Genomic DNA, 27,009 nt, shown 5'->3' with positions numbered 1-27,009 from the left:
ACCAACTGACCGTATTTTTTTAAGACCTGTTAAACACAATGTGTCTGGGAAATGTTAATGAATGTCTGAGATCTCTGTGCCACTTGCAGTCAATCCCAGCAGTATCTCCTGCTTATATTCAGCTGACAATAAAGGACCAGAATCCCATGGAGCCATGCAGATTTACAGCCGCTGAGGATCTGGCTCATAAATACAAGTCACCGTTTTGTTTTGGTTTTTCCTGGTCCCAGCCAAATCCTAAATTCTTCTTTGACTTATGTCCCATGATTGAAGAGTGTGGGCAGCAGGGGTCAAGTTGAAACTGAATTTCCCCCTAATCCTGTTCTGTACGTCAGTGTCCTTAAAATGTAATTAAATCCTTGGTCATGGTACTCTTCTTTGCTGTCATTACATACTGCTAATTCAAAAATCTCCTTTCTTCAGCCGCCAGTGGCTTTTCTGCTTGGATTTTATTCTGTGTATGACGAGTAGGGCTGCTACTGGTACTTGATTTCTTCTCAGTTAGCTGGCTCAAAGTATCACTTTATGCGGGTAGAGAGGGAGGTTAAAGCCACTTTCAGCATTATTATCTAAAATCAGATTCAGATTGAGACTTGGCTATGGAGCACAGCCCTCTTTGCACAGCCCTCTGAGAAACTGAGCGCTTCAGGGCAACAACATGTGTACTCACCTTGCCCTGTGAAGAGAAACCAGAATCGCTGACCTGCCTTTTTATTCATCACAGTAGCAGTGTAATCTGTGGCTAACAATTTGCACAATGAGTAACAAGTGCAGTTTGAAGCGTGCATTATTCTAATTACAACCTCCTTTACCCCTGCTGCCGCCCCACGTTATGTCTGTTTTTTTTTTTAAAGCTAACACGATTTTACAGCCCTATGTGGTTTCCTGGAACGATAAAGAATTGAAATTAAGTGAGCTGCCACAGACAGAAGTGCGAGGGTTCTGTGGTTACATGCTGAGACTGCATCTTAAATGTTGTTACCCACTATTCAGTATGCTGATAAGATAGAGCACCCATCATGTTTCTAGCACTGCCGCCTAACTTTGGAGATTATTGTAAAAGAAAAAGCCTGCACTCCCTGATTTTCATGCAGGCTTTCACTGACGTTTCATTTTTGTACTCAGTAATTTGAGGTGCAGTTTAGGATGCAGATTCTGGTATCCTTACTCCATTTACTACATATATTTTTATTAGTCTCTAAGGTGCCACAGGACTGCCCGTTCTTCAATGTTATTAGCGATATCAGAATCTGCCATCTGGCCATTGATATATCTCAATGCTGAATCTTGTACATTTTTGATTAAAAAGTAGAAAGTATTTTAGGCAAAATTTGTCAGTATAACTTCTCCCCTCTCCCCACGTTTTTTTTTTCCAATTAACTCTAATAGTTACTAACACTCGTTTCAGATTCCATGAAAAAGTCAGGCACTTAACCATCATGTCCCCTCTCAGTCTTATCTTTTCTAAACTAATTATTTCAGTCTTGCCTCATAGATTGTTTTGTAGGTCTTTAATAATTTTTGTTGCTCTTCTCTGGACCTTCTCCAATTTTTTCCAAATCTTTCTTGAAATGGAGTGCCCAGAACTGGATACAATACTCCAACTGAGGTCTAATCAACGCACAGTAGAGCGGAAGAATGACTTCTCATGTCTTGCTCACAACACACCTGTTAATGCAGCCCAGAATCGTGTTGGTTTTTTTTGCAACATTGTCACACTGTTGACTCCTATTTAGCGTGTGGTCCACTATGACCTCTAGAAACCTTTCTGTAGTACTCTTTCCTAGACAGTAATTTTGAATTATGACCCTATGCTCCAAAGCAGTTGCAACTCCTCCCAGCTTGGTATCATCTGCAAACTTAATAATTGTATTCTCTATGCCATCATCTAAATCATGAATGAAGATATTGAACAGAATCAGTCCCAAAACAGACTCCTGTGGAACCCCACTTGTTATGACCTTCCAGCATGATTGTGAACCATTAATAACTACTCTCTGAGAATGGTTATCCAGCCAGTTACGCACCCACCTTTATAGTAGCCCCATCTAGGTTGTATTTTACTAGTTTATTGATAAGGTCATGCTAGATGGTATCAAATGCATTTACTAAAGTCTAGGTATACCATGAACACAGCTTCTCCCTTATCCACAAGGCTTGATATCCTATCAAAGAAAACTATCAGATTGGGTTGATGTGATTTGTTCCTTACAAAGCCATGCTAGCTGTTACCTATCACCTTAGTTTCTTCCTTAATTACTTGCTCCATTATCTTTCCTGGCACAGAAGTTAAACTGACTGATCTTTAGTTTCCTGGGTTGTTTTTATTTCCCTTTTTATAGATGGGCACTATATTTGCCCTTTTCCAGTCGTTTGGAATTTCTCCCGACTTTCATGACTTTTCAGAGATGATAGCTAAAGGCTCAGACACCACCTCTATCAGCTCTTTGAGTATTCTAGAACACATTTCATCAGATCCTGGTGACTTGCAGATATCTAACGTTTTAAAGTACTTTTTAACTTGTTCTTTTTTTATTTTAACTTCTAAACCTACCCCATTTCCACTAGCAGTCACTATGTTAGGCATTCCATCACCAATCATTTTGGTGAAGACCAAAACAAAGAAGTCATTAAGCATCTCTGCCTTTTCCAAGTTTCCTGTTACTGTTTCTCCCTCTTCACTGAGCAATGGGCCTACCCTCTCCTTGGTCTTCCTCTTGTTTCTAATATATTTTTGTAGAATGTTGTCTTGTTGCCCTTTATGTCTCTAGCCAGACTGTGCTTATTGTATGCCTTTGCCTTTCTAATCTTGCCCCTGCATACCTGCATTGTGTGCTTATCTTCATCCTTTGTAATTTGTCCTAGTTTCCACTTTTTATACAACTCCTTTTTAATTTTTAGATCACGTAAGATCTCCTGGCTGATCCAAAGTGGTTTCTTGCCATACATTCTATGTTTCCTATGCAGTGGAATAGTTTGCTTTTGGGCCCTTAATAATGTCCCTTTGAAAAACTGTCGACTCTCTTCAGTTGTTTTTCCTCTTAGTCTTGCTTCCCATGGGACCTTACCTACTAGTTCTCTGAGTTTACTAAAATCTGCCTTCCTGAAATCCATTGTCTCTATTTAGGTGTTCTCTCTTCTATCATTCCTTAGCATCGTGAATGCCATGATTTCATGGCCACTTTCACCCAAGCTGCCTTCCATTTTCAAATTTTCAACCAGTTTCTCCCTATTTGTTAAAATCAAATCTACAACAACTTCCCACCAGTAGCTTTCTCAACCTTCTGAAATAAAAAAACTGACTCCAGTGCAGTCCAAGAACTTAATGGATAATCTGTGCCATGCTGACACAAAAATCCACCTTCACATATAAAATCCACTGTACTATAAAAGTATTAATTAGCATGGCAAAATATTTACAAGTATTCCTTAAATATTGTAACAAAATAACACAACTACTATTAGATTTCCCTATTGCATTCAAATATTAGATTCTGCCATCATTCTTGTTGATTACTTCTTGAGTTCTCTCTGTCTTTTTAATTAAATCTACTTGAGGAGTAAATAACTATTTTGAGCAAGAAAGGGTGGCAGACTCTGGCCCTAAATGCTTGAGATAAATAATGTAATTTATATGCCCCTCCCCCAGAGTAAATGGAGCCTGGGAGCAACTTGAAACCTTTTATGTTTCATTTTATGTGTATATGGCTTATCAACATATTTTAGTTGAGTTGCATTAAAAGATGTTCTCTTGAGCAACAGATGCCAAATGCCTCTGAATTCTGTTACTCAAAAATTTTTTTTGGCTGCTATTTTAAAAAAATCTCATTAATCTGCCATATTTATAAAGCACCATTTGGTACCAATTATAGTATATAAGATTAGCATAAAAATGTAGCATAGGACCCTCAGCTAGTGTAATTCAACAGGATTACAGTGACTGTAGCAGAGCTAAAACAAGTTGGACCAGCTGAGGAGACATATACAAAAATGTGCATCCGCAACAGATCCACATCTGTCAGGATCAGCTCGCAATCCAGAAGTCATCTTTCACTTGTATCCATATCTGAACCTGCAGCAACCAGCAGCCTCATGAGGGCTAGTGTATTTTGGGGGGAGTAGACATGACCTAGTGGAGGAGGCAGGTCTTGCAGAGAGAAGACAGCACAAGGGCAGAGATTGGGAGTAAGGGCTAGCCTGGGGGCAAGCAGGGTGGGCTGATAGAATTGTTGGGGACTTGGGCAAGGTGTAGGAGGGTGGCTCCATGCTCCCAGAAGGGGCAGGGCCTTGGGTGGAAGAGACTGTGATGGGCAGTCAGCCCTCTGTTGCACTATGCTTCCTCTCCCCTCCCTCCCCCCCAAGTCAACCCTCAGAGCCTCCAGGAGTGTGCTGCACGGTGCTCCAGTGATGATTTAAAGGGCCCAGGGCTCTAACTGCGGCTGCAGGTGTCTAGGTAGCCCGAGGGCTTTTTGATTTGCTGAGACCCAGGGCAGATGTCCTTTTTGTCCCACTCCCTATTGGCCAGGCTTGGGGCAGGGCCTCATGGAGAAGGGACAGTATGTGGTGGGGGGGAGAGGGGAAAGTGATATATTGTGTGCTGCTTCTGCCGGCCCTGAGCATGCCCCATCCCCTAAACTGCCTGACCTGGACACTACAGGCCGGGTGCCACTGGTGAGTAGAACCCTATGGGGGTGTTTCTGCACCCACTCCACTATCTGCAAACATTGTCTGTGGAAATGAAGCCAATAGCTGTTGATTTGCAAGGCTCTAAGAATCAGTCAGACTAGGGCTCTTTCCAATCTCTCTGATGGCAAGGTTTTCCACAGTCCATAATTCATCCCAGAGAGAGCCTTCTCGCTGAATAGTTTTATAGTCCAAATTCAATATGTCAAAATCAAGAGATAGATCTCTATGGATTCACTCCATACCCTTCCATGTTTCAAAATAAAGGAGAATCTATCTGAATGGCTGTTGTCCCCATTCTCATCAATGGGCAGGATTTATTTGCTAAGTGTCAGTGATGAGAAGGGTAGGGGTACACAGGCAACTGCTAGATCTTGCAAGGGGGCTTGCAACAAGAAAAGTTTGAGAACCTCTCATCTAATTTATTCTGTTTCTCTAAGGTTGTTTGCATCAAGTAATTTCCAGTCTCTGGAAGAACAATGATCATAATTTTTACTTTCCACTGCAGCTTCAGTTATCATTGAAGCATTTTATGAGTACTCAAAACAGCAAAAGCAGATTGAAAATGATTCCCCATTAAAGTGTCTCTTTAACTCTGTGGGTTATTAGAGTTTATCTGTGTTGTAGACTGAGTTGTGGGAGAAACTTAGGATGTGGTAAGGTATAGAGTTAGAAGGGTTTGAGAGAATATATGGGAACAGGAAATTCATCTACAAAGACGCAATAAAATATTATTAAACAATACAGCTCTCTCATTGTTGGAAATGTGAGCAACTCATTTTCAAAATGCCCATCAGTTATGCATCAGTGCATCCCGTCCCTAAGAAATACTTTCATGACAGATGCTAGTTCAAGATATAAAAACTGTAGAAAGGAAACTGGGTTGCTGTTGGTGGGTGATTTGGAAAGAAGTTATCACAGACCATCCCCAACACTGAAGATATTTATATTCCTTTTCTTCCTGCATTATTGATTCTAGGGAGATTGTTCTGTTGCTAGTGATTTTTCTACAGATATTAAACCACATAGGCTATTTGCAGTTTGTGAGTGCAGCCTGACCTGCTAGAATGTTGATATTCTAGCCTTTATCTACAGGCAGTCCCCAACGTACGCGGATCCAACTTATGTCGGATCCGCACTTACGAACGAGGCTTTTCTCGCCCCGGAGCTCACGGGCGTCGGGTCGCCACCCATGTCCTCCAGGGCGAGAAAAGCTTCTCCTGGTCTCCCTGTTCTGCTGGGGGGGTCCAGCAAAGCCACTGGACCCCCCCAGCAGACCAGGGACACCCGAGCAAAGCCGCCCAGGCGGCGGCTTTCCTCGGGTGTCCCTGGTCTGCTGGGGGGGTCCAGCGGCTTTGCTGGACTCCCCCAGCAGACCAGGGGGACCAGAGCAAAGCCGCGGAGCATGCCCGCAGCGGGACAGCCCGGGCGCGCCTGGACTGTCCCGCTGCCCGTGTGCTCTGTGGCTTTGCTCCACGTCTCCCAGGTCAGCAGACCAGGGAGACGGAGCAAAGCCGTGGAGGACTTGGGCGGTCCTGCCACCTCCGTCTCCCTGGTCTGCTGGGGGGGGGGTGCAGCTAGTGCGGCCCCCCCAGCAGACCAGGCTTTTCTTGCCTACCCCTGGGGTAGAGCAGCTGGGGGCTGCCGGGTTGGTCCCGCAGCGCCGCTCCGGACCAACCCGGCAGCACCCCAGCTGCTCTGCCCCAGGCGTCCTGATTCAGCCGCTGCTGGTCAGTTTCAGCAGCGGCTGACTTGGGGACGCCTGGGGCAGAGCAGCTGGGGTGCTGCTGAGTTGCTCCAGTAGCGCCAAGGAGCCGCGCTACTGGAGCAACCCAGCAGCACCCCAGCTGCTCTGCCCCAGGCGTCCCCAAGTCAGCCGCTGCTGAAACTCACCAGCGGCTGACTACAGGAAGCCCGAGGCAGAGTTGCTCTGCCCCGGGCTTCCTGGAATCAGCCGCTGATCAGTTTCAGCAGCAGCTGACTTGGGGACGCCTGGGTTTCTTAAGTTGAATCTGTATGTAAGTCAGAACTGGCATCCAGATTCAGCCGCGGTTGAAACTGATCAGTTTCAGCAGCGGCTGACGCCAGTTCCGACTTACATACAGATTCAACTTAAGAACAAACCTACAGTCCCTATCTTGTACGTAACCCGGGTACTGCCTGTAGTAGTAATACTGGGAGGTTTATGCTTGGACAAATTTTTAGCCATGAATAAAGACAAATTGCCAAGTTAGAGAGATCCTTTTATGAATTATAGGTCTTGAAAGTCTCAGACGGTAGGCATGTTAGTCTGTATCCGCAAAAACAGTGCAGAGTCCTGTAAATCTGTTAGTTCCTCAGGGTGCATCTACACAGCACCTGAAACACGAAATAAGATATGCAATTTGCGCTATGCAAATTGCATGGCTTATTTCAAGTCTATTTCAAAATAGCTAAATTTTGTTATTTGGCGCTGTGTACACCAAAATAAAGCGCTATTTCGAGCCATCCCTTGCTCCTCGTAGAATGAGGTTTACAGGAATGGCAAAATAGTGCATCTGCTATTTTTTGATATAGTGGACACATTCAAAAGATGCTATGTAGCTATTTTGGGATACCTCTGGTATCCTGAAATAACTTTATTGTGTAGACATACCCTAAGGGCTTCTCTACACTGAGGGGAAGACCAGGGTTGCTAGGCTTTGTCTACACTATGGCTTTTGCCAGAAGAGGCAATGCAAATGAAGCACTGATTAGCATATTGTCACACTCGTTTGCATAATCTATTCCAAGCCGTTTTTGTGCAAGGGGTTTTTGTGCAAAAAGGAAACATCCACACTGCTTGTTTTTATGCAAAACCCCTTGAGCAGAAACAGCTCAGACTAGATGATGCAAATGAAGTGCGACAATCTGCAAATGAAGCGCTGATTAGCATTGCTTCTTCCAGCAAAAACTGATAGTGTAGACCTAGCCCCACAGTTGATCTCCTGGGGTTTGAATTGGCAAGTGTAGTGAAGACCCACTAATTCAAATTGAGAGGGCACTTCTATCGGTGCCAGTCGTCCCATTGCTTTCTGTGAGGAGCAGAAGTCAACAGGCGCACGTGCCAAAGGTGTGTCAGGACTTCTCATTGTTTTTTGCAGGTCCTGAAAAGACCAACTACTAAGCTTAGAATAGAATGGGCTCACCAGGGAATTCTCTCCCAAAAGTTTTTGTCCTAACTATTAGCTATCTCTTAAAAACATCAGACAGGTAGCTGAGTTAGTCTGTACAGGATAAACTTTAAAAACAACAAATAGTCTGGTAGCACTTTAAAGACTAACAAAACATGTAGATGGTATTATGAGCTTTCATGGGCACAGCCCAAAAATGGTTTTCAGCCAAAACAGTTCCAACTAAAACTCAACATTTTCTGCAGAAGACAGGCACTTTTTGATAAAACAGTTAACATTAGTTTAAAAACAAATGCTAGACACTTTACCAGCTACTCACCTGACTCCCATTTGTGCCTGTGAAAAATCCCCCCCATTCCTATAAACTTCAGAAGGATGCCCCACTCATCCTTATAATCGTACTGCAACATGAAGTAATCACCTCTAAAAAGTAATTTGTTACTGAAAGTTGCCACAGAACCTTTCCTTTAAACCCGTGTAATGTGAATTTCATTTCACACATTAGCTTTAATAAAAAAAATGTTTAAATCTGAGAGAACTGGAGGATAAAATGACAGCCCGCCCCTGTGCTTTGGAATGTTAGAGCATTGTGAGGGGATCTTTCAAATCTTTTGTCAGCCTAAGTAAAACAAACATGAATATGTACTACTCATTTGCCTTAGGTTACCAACTAACAAGTAGTTATTAACTGTTATTATGGGGAACCATGATTACTATCAAACACTGGGTATGTGAACTTATTTTGTATACCCCAGGGATTTAAACCTGTTTTCACTCTGCTCTAATTAGAAAACTACACAATAATCTGTAGCCCCAGGCTTTTCCTACCCACCCATGAATAACAGCTTAATTTATTCACTCAAAATAAACAAAGAGCTGTCACATTCAGAACAGAATGCAAAATTTCCCATACAGAGGCTCTGTATTCAATCTTATGCTTCAGACTTAGCCAGAGGCTTTAGAAGTGTCCTCAAACTTATTTGTGTGCTCCTAGTTATTTTGTTCTGTGGCATTGTATTCTAAATTTGATGGAAGTAGCTTAAGTTGGAATAGTTAAACTCAAAGTACTATATTTAAATGAAGTAGCTCTGCTCTTACAAATAAAGAAGTCTGGGTCATCTCCAAATCAGATGAGGAAAAAGTCATTCGAGCTAATATCTGAATTCACAGATTTGTAGATGAAAGGCCAGGTCATAGGTGGCAACTGTGTGGTTGTGCTGGGCTGGAGCACACATGGGGAAAGATTAGTGGGTGCAGAGCACCCACCAGCAACTAAGCTCCCCTCCTTTGCCTCCTTCCTTCCCTTCCTTCCTCCCAGTGCCTCATGCCAGCTGGTGGCCCCACTGACCAATTCCTCCCCTGCACTACCAGTGCTTTTGGAGAGCAGCAAAAAGCTGATTTGTGGTGTTCTGGAAGCTCCAGAAGGGCGGGGAAGGAGCAAGGACAGGTCACGCTCATGGGGGAGGGGTAGGAGGAGGGGAGAGGTGGGGACTTGAGGCAAGGGTTGGAACAGAATGGGATAGGGTTGGGGAGATATGAAGGTGGAACATGGGGCTGGTGTGGCGGGGGGAGGGGGAAGGTTGGGTTGAGCACCCTACCCACCAGAGGCTAGAAGAGAAGTTGGTGCCTATACCTGTGATATCTGATAGAACCAACTCCTGTATAACACGGACCACAGACTTTCTCCAAAATAAATCCTAGCATAGATATGTTGGAAATAAACAAACAACCTATCTTGCTTTAAAAATTGCCAGGTAGAGGAAACCACCACAAACTTTAGCAAATGGTTAATTACTCTCAATGTTAAAAACTCACACCTTATTTCCAGTTTCAATTTGTCTAGCTTCAGCTTCCAGACACTGGATCAGATATATCTCTGCTAGACTCAAAAGCCCATTACCAGGAATTAGTTCCTCATGTAGGTACTTATATAATGTTCTCCAGTCACCCCTTAACTTTCTCTGTTAAGCTAAATAGACTCCAAGGGCTCAATCACTGTAAGGCAGGTTTTCCAGATCTTTAATTATTCTTGTGACTTGTCTCAGAACTCTCTCCAGCTAACATTCTTCTTGAACTATGGACACCAGGATTGGACACAGCATTCTAGCAGCAATTTCAGCAGTGCCAGATAGAGAGGTCAAAAACCCCCTTTCCTCTGACTCCAGATTCCTGCTGATGCCTTCAAGAATCACATTCCCCCTTTTGGCCACGGCATTATACTGGGAGCTCATATTTAGCTGATTATCGACCATAGCTCCCAATTTTTTTTTTTTAGTCGTTGCTTCTCAGAATAGTGTCTTCCATTCTTTGTTCCAAGATGTATGCACTTACAGCTAGATGTAATAAAATCTGTATTATTGGCTTGTGCCCAGTTTACCATGTCCCCTAAATCACTTTGAATCGGTGAACTATCCTCTTCATTATTTACCATTCCCCCATTTTTGTGTCATCTGCAAGCTTGATCAGTGATGATTTTATATTTTCTTTCAGGCTGTTGATAAAAATGTTAAAAAGCTCTGGTCAAGTACCAATCCATGTGGGATCCCCCTAGAAACACACCCACTTGATGATGATTTTCCATTTAAAGTCATTTACTCTGGTACTGTTATAAACAAAGTGCAATGAATGCCATACTCTACCATTATTTTTTACTACACCCACGTTTTGTATTTAAATGCAAGAGCATGCCCTCTTTTTGACAATAGTGAATGCTGTTTTATGCTGAAGTAAAATGTAAATGACAGGATAGAGGGCGTATGCACATCCCCGTGGGGCAGGGACTGGGGATGAAAGATACCTTGTTTCACTCCACAGAATCTCTTTGACTAATAAAGAAATGACATTGGTGGAGTTTGAAAGGAGATTTTGCCTTTTTCCCAGCTGGAAGAATGGTGTCTGTGACAGAGGATAGGGAGCTGGTTGAAATGGAGAGATTCCTATCCTTCTGGTTGCTATCTTTCAAAGGACTTCTGATGTGCATGCTTGTTTTCAGCATCCAGCACTGAACAATGCCATTCTTCAAGTGAGTTACTTATTAGCTGGAGAACAGTATACTTGCCAGTCAGTCAGGACATTTTCAGTAATTAGGCTTGGATGGACTGGAGAGCATAGGGTGGACAATCTATTTATTTTCATTAAGGTTAGTGATCAGTCACCAGATGGAATGGATTGTTTCTGAAGCTTTTTACAATGATAATTGATGTGGGTGAGCCAGCATTGTTCCAAAGGAGGCAAACTCTTCTTAATACTCCCCTTTTTATTACCAGTCTTGCTTGAGTTTAGATTTAGCCAACTACTGATTGCTAAATTTGACTAGATGCTGAGAAAATGGGGCGGTAGTGCAGCTGTCTCTCTTTCTTGTAAAGAAATTGTAGACTGGGTGTTACCTATTTACTGCTCAGACTCAGCTCCCCAGTGGCTTCACATCAATTTTGTATGACACAGAGTAGAGGATTAAGCTATGTGAGGCTCAGTAGTTAGTTAATGAAGGACAGTGGCCTAAAATCAACCTCTGAGTGCAGACTGAGTGGGTGGACCTGAATAATTTTAAGGTGTTTCCATTCATTTCTGTGACATGTTATCAATGGTCTCAAACCTTAGAATTTATAGCTCTATAATGTACAGGCAGTCCCCGGGTTACATGGATCCGACTTACATCGGATCCCTACTTACAAACGGGGTGACGCAACCCTGTACTAGCTGCTTCCCCCCAGCAGACCAGGGAGACGTGAAGCTAGCGCGCCCCCCCCCCCCCAGCAGACCAGGGAGACGCGGAGCGGCTTTTCTCAGCAGACACCTCAGCTTGAGAATAAAGGACTGAGGGAAGTGAGGTGTGAGAGAATAAAACTGAGCTCTGGAGAAATGTTTGGCTAGTGTTTCCCCTACAATATGTACCAGTTCCGACTTACATACAAATTCAACTTAAGAACAAACCTACAGTCCCTATCTTGTACGTAACCCGGGGACTGCCTGTATTTTAAAACCCACCAAAACAAAACATCATTTATGCAAATAATTTTCCTGGTGCAGCAAGTATGAGAGAAAGGATCACCCATATGTGACAGATGTTAATCACGCTGCTTAATGTACTTTTGTAAGTTGCTCAGTTATTACAGTGACTACAATGGAAGAACCTCACTAGAACAGAATAAAAATTCTGTAAAGACCCTCAGAAAGATGAGTATAGATTTCTAGACCATGCTAAGTTAGCCGGTCAGACACATGCAGTACAGTCTTGCTTAGATGCAGATTTTAGGACTGTACTGAAATGCGAAATATCCAAGGCATTCATAGAATGCACATTCCAAAGCCTTATAATTCAGTCAAGTAAAATACTAATAAAAAAAATCACCAAAACCCTCAAGGGCACTTTCTCCAGGATGTTTTTTCCCTGCTATATTTGAACTTTCTAACTCCAGTTACTTAGGCTGTAGAGTGGTCTTTAAAAAAAATCAATAATTCTATTTAATATTGAGGGAAATGATTTTTTCCCTTTATCAAGGTAACATTTTTGGAATGTTTCAGCAGAAACAGATGTAGCTGGACAAGTACTTCCACGTAGGTGCCATTTTCAGAACATGGTAAGTGTACAAAATGAGATTTATGAAGTATGGCTGTGCTGATCCCCTGACTCCCTTACTGTTCTCCACTCCCAGCACAACATTACAGAGCCAAAGTCCATTCTTTCAAACATGGACAACATCTACCTAGGCAAATGTATTAACCATCCTTTTTCTCTGTATTCTTCAGAAGCAATGGGTTTTATGCCTGTAAATACTGTTACAAAACTCATTCACCATGACATCTGAAGCAAATTAGATCTCACTGGCTGTTTCACCATTAGATAAATGGTTGAGTTCACTGATGAATAAGAGCAAAGTAAAGAAACATTTGCAAACATCTAGAAAATAACAATGTGATAAGTAACAGCATGGAATTGGAAAGAGCAAGTCATGTCAAACCAACCTGATAGCTTTCTTTGACAGGACAACAAGCCTTGTGGATAAGGGGGAAGCAGTAAATGTGATTTACCTAGTCTTTAGTAAAGCATTTGATACAGTTTTGCATGGCCTTATTATAGTAATTTCCACCATTATCAATAAACTAGAGAAATACAGTCTAGATGGGGCTACTATAAGGGAGCTACTATATAGGGGCTACTATATGGGTGCATAACTGGCTGGATAACTGTTCCCAGAGACCTATCAATGGTTCATAGTCATGCTGAAAGGGCATAAGTGGGGCTCCAGAGGGACCAGTTTTTGAGACTGGTTCTGTTCAATAGCTTAATTAATCATTTAGATATTGGCATAGAGAGGACACGTACAATTTGTTTGATACCAAGCTGGAAGGGGTTGTAAGTGCTTTGGAGGATAGGATTAAAAGGTAAATAGGATAAAATTCAACAAGGACAAATACCAAGTACTCTACTTAGGAAGGAACAATCAGTTTCACACTTACTCAAAATGGGAAGCGACTGTCTAGGAAGGAGTACTGCAGAAAGCGATTTAGGATTCATAATGGGCCACAAGCTAAATATGAGTCAGTGGCGTGACTGTTGCAAAAAAAGTAAACATGACTCCGGGATGCATTAACAGGAGTGTTGTGAGCAAGACACAAGAAGTCATTCTTCCACTCTACTCTGTGCTGGTTAGCTCTCAACTGGAGTATTATGTCTAGTTCTGTTGCTATATTTCAGGAAAGATGTGGACAAACTGGAGGAAGACCAGAAAAGAGCAACAAAAATGATTAAAAGTCTAGAAAATATTACCTGTCATAGATGATTATAAGAACTGTGTGTGTTTAGTCTAGAAAAGACAAAACTGACTGGGGATATGATAACAGCTTTCTAGTACCTAAAAGGCTGATACAAGGAGGGAGTAGAAAAAAATTCTCCTTCACCTCTGAGGATAAGACAAGAAGCAATGGACTTATATTGCAGCAAGGAAGGCTTAGGTTGCACTTAGGAAAAACTTCCTATCAGGGTGGTTAAACACAGGACTAAATTGCCTAGGGATGTTGTGGAATCTCCATCACTAGAGATTAAGAGCAGGTTAGGGAAACCCCTATCAGGGATGATCTAGATGGTGACTGGTTCTGATGTGAGGGCAGGGGACTTGATGACCACTCAAGATTCCTTCTAGTTCTAGTGCTCTATGAATCTGTAACAGAAACTGAATCCGACTCTTTTGATGCTCTTTCTCTTTTCTAAATATAATTTTGCTTATAACGTGTATTGGGGTCAGATTCATTCCCACTGTAACTCCCTTGACAGCACAATTGTTATAGCCAGGGAATAAGTTGGCGCCAGGTGGTTTGCTTGGAAGCAAGACCCACATCTTACGTATGGGCCGTCTCCTCCTCCCACTCATGTATGTGGAAGCTATTTCGTTGGGATCTTTCTCAATGAGAAGAAACAGACTACTAGGGGTTTATTCCAATTTAGATATTCAAACACACCCAGTACTGAATTTCCTGGTAGAAATATTTGTTTTCTAGCTTGGACCTTAATTATAACTTAACATTAGAAAAGAAATACCTCGAGTATATTGCTAGTCTTCTGTATACAGTAAACCCAGATGATCTTCCTGATATCATTAATTCCCTTTTAATTAGCATTTTCCCTATGCTGTGCTGTGCCAACAAATGATTACTACATTAATCTGTGTGTTTTCTACTGCTCATCTATTTTTCTAAAGAAGGAATTGTGTTATGAGTCCCAATTAAATTTTGCATTGCAGGGCTTTTCTCGCCCTTGGTAAAATGAACATTTTTTTTCAGGAAATTAATATGAAAACTTGAAGATGATACTGAATAGAACAATATACAGTGGTACCCAATAGTCCTGCTAGTTAAATACACAATGATTCTATTCATAGTGTATGTACTAATGAAATATGCTTTTGGAAGCTTAGCATTATGAGACTTCTGAGCAAACTAACAAGTATTTTACAGAGTAGTGTGCTTACATCAGAAGTAATTACAGGTCGAACCTCTCTAGTCTGGCATCCTCGGGACCTGATTGGTGCCAAACTGGGGAATTTGCCAGACCACAGGAGGTCCATGCAGCATTACCAACACTTCCACTGCTTATTGGGCTCTTAGAAGACATTTGGGGTAAATTAGAGCTAAATAAAAGCACAGAACACTAAAAGTCAGGACTAGTGGTTGGAAACAAACTTTATGGGACTGCTGGAAATTTGGCCATGATAAGTGGACTTCTGGCTAACTAAAATCATGCTGGACCACGGATGTTGCCACACCAGAGAGTGCAGGATTAGAGAGGTTCAACCTGTATAAAATATCTATTAATGGCACTAAATTGGAGTGGTTGTGAGCAGTATCTACAGTTACTACTGTATTGCTTTATTACAGAGAAATAATAAGAAAGGACTTAGGCTAGAAAAATGCAAAGCTATGTATTTGGTATTACTCATGAATATTCAGTGGATGGGAAGATTCTGAAAAATTGTCATGTCAGAACACTCTTGTGTTTATCTTAGACAATAAATTAGAGGTGAGATTGCATGGTAACATTGCAGTTGTAAAAGGATAGTGGACTATTGGGCTGAGAATTTAGAACCACTGCACTCTGCATCTGGCATTAGATAAACCCGGATTACTTTCCATAGCACTGGTCTTCACCAGGCATTGACATGGTGACCTCACAGACTTCTGCCTTATCTAATTTTGATAAATCTATATGATAGAGTAGAGTGGACAAAATGGCAGAAGTCAGTGACTAACCATGGAGAAGCTGGGAGTTTTGGAAAGAGGTTCCATCAGTAGCCCAATCTAACTGACCTGTCACAATAGTAATCAATGTGCCAGCAAGCACCTTATTTTTTTCATGATAGTGTGGGTTTGCTATACATCAGGGCTGGGGAATCTCTGGTATGCTGACCACATGTAGTTCATCTGGATTAGCCGCTGGCAGGCCACAAAACAGTTTGTTTGCCTGAGCATCCACAAGCACAGAGCTCTACTGCTCCCAGTGGCCGCTATTGCTATTCCCAGCCAATGAGCTGCAGGAAGTGCCTACCACTTCCCGCGGCTCCCATTGGCTGGGAATGGAAAACTATGGCCACTGGGAACTGTGCCACTCTGTGCCTGTGAACGCTCATGCAAACAAGCCATCTGGCAGCTCACCATCAGCTAACCCTGATGAACTGCATACGGCCAGTACGCTGGAAGTCCCCCACCCCTGTTACCAGTTCTCAAGATCAGCTCATAAACCAATTTGTCACTAATGGAACTTTCCCTTCGGCCCAATTATTCTACATCTGCCAGTTGCAGAGTTATCTGCATCTTTCTTGGAAGCAACTGCTGTTATCTACTATCAGACAGGATACTAATCTAGATGGGCAATTCACCTTCCCCACTTTGGCAGTTCCTGCGCTAAGCAGAACTATGGCAGGAATAGAAAAGCTCTTGCAGATACTCAAGGCAGACTTACAAAAAAAAAAAAAAGACATAGGCTAAAATCTTTTGGATCTGTTTTTGGACAGAAGTCAGTGCAGTTAATGGCCTCTTTTGAAAGGTTTGTCCTTCTAGCTTACAGCTGAGTTAGATGATTCAATCCTGTAAAGTGCTTAGTGCTCAGTAGACGATAGTGCACAGCACCCTGCAAATGAGAACCCAGGGAGCTGCATCAAAAAGAAATCTGACATCTAAGTACCAAAAGGAAGAGGCTAGAGAACAAGAAAAGATAACTGCCAAGAAGATGAATAGATATATTTGATGGTGGACTTCAAAAGTGTTATTTTGCACTTTTTTTCTGCAATGCTCTGAGATGTAGTAAAGATTTCTGGTATCAAGCAGAAAGAGCACCCATTGCTCAGTTTAATTGGTTTTGTTTGTAATGCACAATAGTTGTAAATCAAATGGGATTTTGAGTTTATTTAATATTTATATCCATTTTCATAACGGCAATGGGCTCAAACCACAAAATTCAGATCTAGATTTTAAACATTTAGAGTTTGGTCTGGTTAAAAATAAGAGTAAACTATTAAATTCATTTTTAGCATTGGGTACTGAAAGCACCTGCAAAGTTCTGGGATGTTTGGATGTGGGATTTTGATTTGGGCCTATCTTTGATGTTTATGTATGGCTTGAGAGACAAGGAACATCTTCTGAATGATGATTCAGTCTTTGTTTTAAAGGGGTGGAGAAAAATCAATTATTTGTTGTGCACAATATAGTAGATGTTTAATAAACTCGTGCAAGCAACTTTTCTCATGTTCCTCCATACAGTATCTCAAGTAGTTTTGTTTACATATTCTGCTGCAGAAAAAGCTGATTGAGATGTGATATTAAGTGCAAAATGGGGCCTCACCTTAATAGCAAGCCTTAGGAGATCTGCCATTCAGTATCTTCCCCGCATCTATTTTCTTAAGTGTCAGGAAATAACAAACCAAGAGGTAACAAAACACACTAGCTATTCTCAACCTGCAATCAGTTTCTGCTAAATAAACCAGTAATCCAGAAAATAGCTGCTGACATGTTTGATTAGCATTTTGAATAAACAATGGCTGCAGCCAAAGTGTTTGATTAGCAGGGATGAGACCCCGCTAGCATCCCTTGTTGAGTGTTTGTTTCCCATTTTGATTTGCACCGCTGCAGGCAAAATGATTGAGGAATAGCCGTTAACCTCTGATATGTTAATGCCGAGTGTCAGGGCAAGTCTGTTACAAAATTAAATCAACCAAAAAATTATCTCAATGTACTGATGCCACAGTAATTAAATTATTTTTCCATGTCCACACTGCACTGCTTGTGCCACCAGTGTGGGTGCCCACAGCAGTGCTTGCATCGATGCAGAGATCTGTGCAGCATAGGTAGCTATGCCATTGTGCAACTCGCTACCATGCAAAGGGTTTGCCGTGTGGCAACCTGATTTCAATGTCTAGTGCTGTGGTTTTTTGAATCCCATAGTGTTTTGTGGCTAGGAAAGCAACTATGGGATGATGATCAGTGGCTGCAGAGCTTTCACCTGCTCAAGGCTACGTTCCTGGATGTGCGTGCGGAGCTCTCCCCAGCCTTTCAGCACAGTGACACCAAAGAGACAGAAGAAGCAAGTGGCAATCACTGTGTATTTTCCTCTACCTTGACTGGTCCCTTAAATTAGAATATATGCTAATACTTAATGCTAAACAATCTGTTCCATCTTGCATTATACTTTGATGCTGGGAATACCTTTCCCACACCCGAAGGAGAGCTCCATGTGGTTGGAAAGTTTGTATCTCTTACCAATAGAAGTTGGTTCAATAAAGACGTTACCTCACATAAGGACGGCTATACTGGATCCATCACCGCTGACAGGAGAGGGTAAAGAGGGCAATTGTACAGGGGCCCAGTGTTGCAAAAAGGCCTGCAGCTCCCGAGCGCTGCCAACTCTGGGCCTTTTGAAATGTTGTGGGAATTCCAACACTGCATTCTGGATGGCGCTAAGGATTGATTGCTTTCAGCCCCACCCCTTCCATTCTCAGCCCCGCCTCTTCCAGAGGCATGACGCCAGCGCCCCTTCACCCTGCCCCTGGTGGCTGTCAGTCTCACTGAATGGATCAGACCAAAGGTCCATCTACCCCAGTATCCTGTCTTCTGACTATGATCAATGCCAGTTGCCCCAGAGGGAAGGAACAGAACTGGTAATCATCAAGTGATCCATTCCTACCATCTGACAAACAGAGGTTAGAGATGCTATTCTTTTCCACCCTAGCTCACCCACCTTGTCTCTTCATTCTTGCACAGTGCTTAATTTTTGATCCTCATAACCAGCACCTTAGAAAATTCTAAAATAAATCAGATTCTAGATACAAATTTTGTATTTGCATCCATATCCACAAAAATGAGCCATGGATGTGAATATCTGCAGGGCTCTATCCACCTATAGATTTTTTTTTTTGTGGTAGTCATACCTAAAAAAAGGACTCAAATGTTATAGATAGGATTTCAACAGCTATCAATTTGTTCTCTTCTGACGCGCAGGTACTCCTGGAGTGAATTATAGTAATAATCAGGGTTTAGCAACACTACAAAACAGAGTAGTGCAGTAAGTGCAGACTAATTTAGCAAGTTGAAAATAATCAAAACACCAAGGGAGATTGTAGCTCGAAAGTATGTACCTAACTTAGAACATAACATCACTTGGATGTCATGTTTGCTCAATAGCTGTATAGCATGCATATTTGGCCCCAGGGACTGTAGTCATGCCAATAACTCATGGAGACCTTTGCTTCTCAATCTGCACTAAGGCTATATTCATGTCAGAATCTGAACGTCAACTAAATCACTCCTTGAATTATCCCTCCCATATGAGCACTGTAGGGGGAACTTGACATGATGAGGAATTGAACACTACCAGGTCCTAGGCTGAATTGCACTTTGTCCAGCTTAGGACGGGGAGAGGGCTAAGTCATCTGTAAGCCAGCTTCATATTGCTGAGATTCTAGGGCTGTCTTGTTGTTACAGGCATAAAACAGAGCAGCATAAGGGATGTTTTACTTTGTGTTGGCTGGTAACCGCTCCCAATGGCTATTCTAGCAGTTGAGGGTTATCAAGTTACCGGGAAATCTCAGGCATGCCCATTTTCCCTGGCAATGCCCCCTATGCTGGTATGGTGTTGATTGATGAGTTGCTACCATGGCATTGCCTCCTTGAAGGATTCCCCTAGGCAGGCTGCAAAGCAGCTGCAGCCTGGCTAAAAATTGTGCATGCATAACCTACATATGTTATAGATAAAATGGTAAAAACCTGCAACTCCCCTCCCTGTTTTTTAAAAAAAGCAGCCCGTTATCTGCCCTCTCCCCATCCTGTTCTAGGATTAGCTTGCAATATCATTAATTGGAGTGCAGGAGAGAGCCCCCAAATGTGGTCTTTTTTGTTTCATGGAGTCGTCATAATGTACCAGTGTTGTCTTCAAGTCGTCATTGTCAAGTCCAAGTAGAGTCTCAAGTCTTAATTTAAAAAATGTCCAGTCACTTTTGTACAAGCCATCAATATTGGCATTTTTGGACAATTTTTTCACCAAGTTGATTTAACAAAATTAGCAAGTCTCAAGTTGAGTCTCAAGTCACAAACAATGAATCTGAGTTGAGTCTCCAGTTGTCACCTGGATGACTTAAGTCGGACTCGAGTTCAAGTCGTGGGACTCAAGTCAAGAACTCTGTAATGTACTTTGTTTTTCTTTTACTGCTTTACTGAATATTAACTCAAAGTTCTCCATGGTCATTTTTAACTCTCCACACAACCTTTTCTGAAATTAGGTGACTTTCAGGCATCTTCTACTTTGGGCCTTCACCTCTTTTTACTTTAGATGTGAGGAACATACATAATATATGTCAACCAGAAGTTGAGGTTATAGTTGAAGACTATTGTCCCTGTGAATGAAAGAGTTATCGAAAGTGAGATTGTACTCCCTGAAATATGGGCTAGCAGCATTGTTGCTCAACTGAGTTTTTAAACCAATGAGAAGAGATGAAAGTAAGGAGGTGCATTCCAGTGTGCAGTTTCTGCTAGAAATGGCTGAGCTGTGGCAAAAGCCAGATGAGGGCTATTTAAAGAGCTGGCAGAAACCTGGGTTGTGATAGGACAGTACCTGTAAGAAATTAAAGTTCCTTTCACTGTTACCTATGAGGCAACTATTTTCACTACAGACTAAGATATCTAGTATCTAGAAATATTACTACACCTTTTAAAAATTCTACAAGCAGACTGTAGAAAAGAATTGTCCTCTCTTGCTCTCAACTCACTGATTTATCTCAATTCTCCCAACCTCTTTTTTTGACTATTAATAAGTTTATTAATGCTTCTTTCTCCCTGCTGTTTCTGGCCTAGCATTTGACGATGGTCTGATTCAAAGGCCAATGAAGTCAGTGGAAGTAGTCTTGCTGATTTCAAAAGGCTTTGGAACAGGCCTGAGGCGAGCTCTCTTTTGGCACCTCTAAAGTGTGGGATGGATAGTCAGCTGAGGGTGAATTATAGTCAAAGGATGCCTGTTACAGTATCTCAGAAGTGACTTAAAAATCCATTCTTTTTGGGTGTGTGCTACAGAGTCATGGCAGTGATCATCTTCAGGCCTCTAAAAATGTAAAGAAACCAGTACCTCCAAACTCTCCTTGCTGGCTTCTATGTGCCAGTGGCAGTTCCTTCTGAAGTAACCATGCCTCCAAAACAGGGATGGTTGGAAAACGGTGACAGATTCTGTGAGGTATTTTATTTTTTAAAGGAAGGCTTCGTACATATTTGGAATCTGAGACATTTCAAGTAGCGCTACACAAAAATGTCTTAGAGGGGGCAGCAATGGCAGGCTAGCAACAGAAGGAATAGAACCCTTAACAAGAAGTGTGCATGTATGCCAGCCAAGAGAGTGGGGAGATAAAGCATAATGCATTGTTAGCAGAATACCTCAATTTCTGTCTTCCCTTACAAAGAAAAAAGTACAGATTTGGTGTTCTTGATACCATCATGCAGAAATGTAAGGACTATGCAGAGTACCACCTTCCTGATGTGCCATGCCCTAAGGTTTTGTGGGAAGAGCAAACAGGGAAGAGGGATGGGTCTGTTCCCAGACAACTGACTATGATGGATAGGAGGAGTATGGCCAGCACTCAATGATTCAAAGGTTAAAGCCAGGTAGCTAAGGGTGTTAGCAGGAAGCCAGAAGAACAAATGGGACATGATGCTGACATTTAAATTGTAAATATATACCTAGCTGTTTCTCTTTGTGTGCAAGTTCTAAGTTAGCAGCTGGAGTAAGAAGATGAAATAATCAAACAATTATCATGCTTACAAGAAATATTGGGCATGCAAATAGACTTGGCCTTGAGGTACGGATCATGAGTAGAAGGAAAATGTATATTTAGTTCCAATCAGGTTATTTTTCTTTATTTTGCTGTCTGGTTAAGCTTCTCTGTGTGAAATTCATGGGCCTCCCTCCCCCCATTCACTATACTAAGCCGTGCCCAGAGATCTCATTTTTAGATCTGTGTTTTAATTTGCTCTTTCCTCAGTTGCTGTGTAATGCCTAGCAACCAAGTATGCTTTATCAAGTACATCTTTTTGTTTTGTTAACGAAATTATCTTTTATAAGGTGAATATTTTATTCTTGTGTCCTGGAAGGTAACAGGAGGTCTATACATGTGCCTGCCTAGCCTGAGGTCAGCCATTACAGAGACAGTTTATTTTCTGTGGGTTTTTTCCCTCTTTTTCAAGCTCTCTTCTGGCAGAAGAGCTTGGGGGTACTGCTTGGGAAGAAATTCAAGTGTTTCTTACTTGTTTCAGGGGTTATTTAATTCACTTGATGGTGGCAGCCTATCTCCTAGAGCCAGGAATCTGACTCTGGGAAGTTTTTGTAAACAGAGCCTATAGAGGTAAGGTGTTTTTAAGGTCTCTTGTGAGCCCCCACCTTTTGCACTGAGTGCCAGAGTGGGGAACAGCCCTGACACTGGTGCATAGAGAAAAGATAGTTCTCTAGCACTGGTCATTCTAATCTACAGGCAGTCCCCGACTTACGCGGATCCGGGGCGAGAAAAGCTGCTCCGCATCTCCCTGGTCTGCTGGGTGGGGGGACCCCCAGCAGACCAGGGAGACGCGGAGCAAAGCCGCGGAGGACACGGGCGGTGGGACAGCCCAGACGCGCCGCTGCCCCCATCCTCCGCGGCTTTGCTCCGCATCTCCCTGGTCTGCTGGGGAGGGGCGCAGCTAGTGCGTCCCGTCCCCCCCAGCAGACCAAGCTTTTCTTGCCAATGCCTGGGGTAGAGCAGCTGGGGTGCTGCCGGGTTGGTCCCCGAAGCGCTGCGGGGACCTACCCGGCAGCGCCCCAGCTGCTCTGTCCCAGGCGTCCAGATTCAGCCGCTGTTGAAACTGATCAGTGGCTGATTCCAGGAAGCCCAGGGTAGAGCAACTCTGCCTTGGGCTTCCCGTAGTCAGCCGCTGGTCAGTTTCAGCAGCGGCTGAATCTGGACGCCAGTTCCGACTTACATACAAATTCAACTTAAGAACAAACCTACAGTCCCTATCTTGTACGTAACCCGGGGACTGCCTGTATTTTGTAAATTAAGGATGAGGCTGTGGCTGTTAGCCAGTGCCCGCTTGGAAGGTGGAAGTGAGGAAGGGTGGCTGCTGCCCACTGATAGGCACACCTAGAGAGGCTTTGTGCCTAAGGCAGGTATAATGGCCTCATTAGGGCTGCAGGACCATAGGTCTCATAAGCCCTATTTAATAGTGTGCAGCATGCACTTTCCCCAGCTATGCTGACCACAACAGCAAAATAGGGTCACACCCTCTTTCACCCCTTCCTCTCTGCCCATATTAAACTCCCCCATTCCTTGCATGCCAGGACTGCAAGGACAAGGATTGTGTTTAGACCCTGTTCAGGGCAATACATTCATTTCAATTCTGTTACCACGTCCCTTCCATGCAAGGTGAGCACAATCTAGCTCAGATCCTTAATCTGATCTGATTTTAACATGCATGGGTAACAAGCAATAGAAAGAAATATTAGAGAATCCTTATTAAAGAATCACTAAGTGGGCATGGAAGGAAACAAAAACTGCAGAAACCTCCTCTACCTATATCTGAAAAGGGAAAGTTCCTGAGTTTTGGAAGGAAAAATCTGAGGGTAGTTAAAACCCTGCTAAGATAAGGAGTCATCAGGGCAGTTCAACTCCTGTTTACTTTCTGTGTATTCAACAATACTCTTTTCTGAGAGCTTAATTTCTATAGTGTGACTAGGCTTCATAAAAATCACTTTAATCGAAGACAGAACGCTGTATGCAGTCAGATCCAATACAGTGCTGTTTTACTTGATTTAAATGAGAAAGTTAAATCTCAGTCTAGACAGGCCTCTGTGTAGCCCCTGTGAATCTTACACCATCATCTCTGAATGTTTCTCATTTTCCAGACAAGCCCAGGGGATCTGCATCCCCCAATAAAATTCCTGTCTGCACTAAATTGCTTTTTTAGTAGTGATTTATACTTCAATAAAACTACATCACCAGAGGAAAATATCTTTAATTGTATAGCTGACATGACTTATGCAGGGCATATTTTCTGTGATTATTTATACAGAGGTTATAGGTCTTTGAGAAGAGAGTTGTAGGCCTCTGACTTTCATTTATGATGGGACCAGTGAAAGAGGAGGAAATCAACTGTAAATAAACACAACTGTCCAGTCTTGGCATCTGAAGTGGAGCTTGATTATAAGCTTCTTTGAAAAATAGAGGTGAGTCTGTACTGGATCATCAGATCTGACCCCTATCTCCTCTGGAATTTGAGTGAGTCCAGATCTGATCTTTGCAGCTCAGGCTTCTTTCTCTAATGAGCCAAACCAAAACACAATCTAAACACAGAGCTATTTGGTTTCATGCCAGGTTTCGGAACTATACTGTTACCATTCCTGTTAAGGGAAGACAGGATGTAGATGGTAGAGTTGCAGGAGAGACAAGAAGCAGTAGAAGAAGGCCTCTGGTCTACGCCATGACAGGCGGAGAATTATTTAATGTTTGCTATGAAATTAAGGACTTTCTGGCTATCAGAAGCTAGCATAAATTAACAACTCAAACTGCAGAACATCTGTCTTTGAAAGTTGCATGTGCACTGGTAGAGACAACATGAGTGCCAGGAAATGAGCTGGAGAAGGTGGCTTGTGTTTGTCTTCTGATAAATTTCATATCTCCTGATTTTTATAGAGGCAGCTCCAACATTTGGACCTTTTTCTTATATCGGAGCCTAATTGCTGTCTGGTCATCCTATTCCCCCACTCCTTTAACTGAAAACTGACATTCTGCCAGATACAGCCTACCCAATATCCAGATTATTTCAACTGTATGGTCTTGAGTTTTGATCTTGCTTACATCAGGGTAAACTAGGAATAACTCCACTGAAATTAATGGGCCTGATCTTTGGGTCTACCTGAGAGTTGCTCCACAGAAGACCTGAATGGATATGAAATCCATTATTCTGGTTCTCTCTCTGAACCTGGAGACTGTTCTGGGCCATTCCATAGTTGGAGCAATCTTAGGAGTTATGTTAATGTGTCCCCTATGTGCTGCAGCCGTACTGTTTTCTGAGATGGAATCCTCAATTTATGTGGAGTCACTTGTGTCAAAGGAATCCCTAGTTTGGAAGGTACAGGATCCCATCTGGCCCAAATAATTTATAGACAAGAGATCAGAATCAGAACTAATGCCTTTAATGGAAACACCCCTATAAATTATGGTAGCTAAGAACATTTTTTCTTCCCGGGTTTGCAAATGGATAGCCACATTTGAAACTCACATTTTGTCTGAATCTAAATTATTACCTGAAAGGTGGTCCAACTGTATAATTTGAGTGAGTCTGGTGGTGAATGAGATGACAGCCTGATCTAGTAAAATGGTCTGGGTTGCACAAATATTGCTTAATTATGACAATTGGCTTTGATCTTACACTGATAATTCAGTATAAAATTCCATAGAAATTAGTGGGAGTTTTATTTAATGACAGGAGTGTGGGACTGTGACCTGAACAATGACCCTGTTTCCAAACACTGGTAAAGCAGAACATATAACCTAAGAAGACTTCATCATACTTAGAAAGGGGTGGCATTTTCTGGCTGGGGAAGCAGTTATGATTTTCTTAGAAAGCACATGTAGCACAGGAGTGTCAGTTAATATGCTCCGTTCTTTATGTAGGCCAAGCTTGTAGGTGGTAGAAGAGGCAGAAACAGAGCCAAAATGCCATGACCCAAATACCCTGTCATTGCAGAACACTGCCCATCTATGGATTTCAAAGTGCTTTTCAACCCTGAGGAAATTCACCCTCCCCCAGCCAACAGGAGACAAAGGATTCCTTATAGTCACTTCCTGCTGCCACAATCACCTCCTATATCCCCAACTCCTCCAGCCAAGGCTTGCATTCACCATGCTGTGTTTTACTCCCCCATGCACCTCCCAAATCCCAAGCTGCCACCAAACCTTCTTTCTTTTTTTTTTTTTTAATCCCCTCATTCCCCACCTACTTGTTTGCTTTTCTTAGTCATCTTTCCCCCATTGCAGAAGAACTTGTGATGGACCTGCAAAGCAGTGACCTACAGCTCCCTCCTGCTTGTCCTCCCCCACCCCCCTGCTTGTCCTTTTCCTTCTGCCAGGTGAGGGAAAAGGTCCTGAACCAGGGAGTGGCTGAGCTATGTTTGGGAGTAGTGGCTGCCTGGAGGCTAAGTGTGGTGAGGAAGCTGAAGCAGTGGCCAGGAGGCAAGCTGGGAGCTGGAGGCAGGAACCAATGCAGGGCTTTGTGTAGAACAGGTAGACTGTGATTGCCAGATACTATGACTGGACGCAGGTCTGCGTGTGGGACTTGGGGGGAGCAGCAGGAGATTTGCATTGAGCCAGTGCAGAAGGGCCCTAATGAGACACTAACTGAACCTGGCCTGGAGGCCTGAAAGCCTGTATTGCTCTATTGCCTAGAATAGAGACTGGACTGGAGAGGATACCTTAGGCACCTGGGCTGAAGAACCCTGACTCCTGATTGGACTGTCCCCAAGGGCCCACACAGGGCCCGCCATTGCTCACTTTGAACTGTAACCACATAAGCCTCTGTATGTATCTAGAGTATTTGCAATCTTTCCTTTTTCTTGCCAGCCCTAGTAAAATAGCTTTTCCCATAGCCACGTGCCTGAGGTGATTGGGATCCAAAGCCTAGCTGCCAAAGCACTGATGGTGTTTGCCTACGAGTCGTAGGACATTTGGTATGCTCTTGAACCCCTAGAGATTTGGGGGATGGAGGGGCAAAGGTAAATGCCTCAGGCAGTGTATGGAGGGAGTGCAAGCCTCACTCCTACTCATTCAGTATAGCTCCTGAGCTGCTATCCTGGTCCTGATCTCCACAGTACATACACTCAACTCTCTCAAAGCACTTCTGTTGACATGCAGTTTCATTAGTTGACTCACTGCAACTAATGGGATTAAAGTATGCAAATGAGCTCACAGAAGGGAGTGGAGTGTTATCTCTGATATCATAATGCTACCATTCAGTCAACAGCAGGGTGAGCTAAATGGGCACTATTTTGGGAAACAAGGATTCCAGTTTCTCAATTGCTTCTACAATCAGGTTTCTTCCCACTGATGCTTAGAACATTTCCTGAAATCTTGGAATTGATTGTATGTATTCTTCAAAAATTATCATATTACAGACAGAC

The 27,009-nt window shown here is 42.7% G+C and overlaps 1 protein-coding gene across 2 annotated transcripts in view; it reads right to left on the bottom strand.

Moving 5' to 3' along the window:
- NEDD9 (neural precursor cell expressed, developmentally down-regulated 9) overlaps nt 1-27,009 on the bottom strand; it is a 150,670-nt gene that overhangs the window by 84,327 nt on the left and 39,334 nt on the right. The gene's annotated exons all lie outside the window — the stretch shown is intronic.

Source organism: Pelodiscus sinensis, chromosome 2, assembly GCF_052426305.1.
Source record: "Pelodiscus sinensis isolate ZL-2025 chromosome 2, ASM5242630v1, whole genome shotgun sequence".
In the NCBI taxonomy this organism is placed as follows: Eukaryota; Metazoa; Chordata; order Testudines; family Trionychidae; genus Pelodiscus; species Pelodiscus sinensis.
This window is presented reverse-complemented; position numbering and strand designations above follow the sequence as displayed.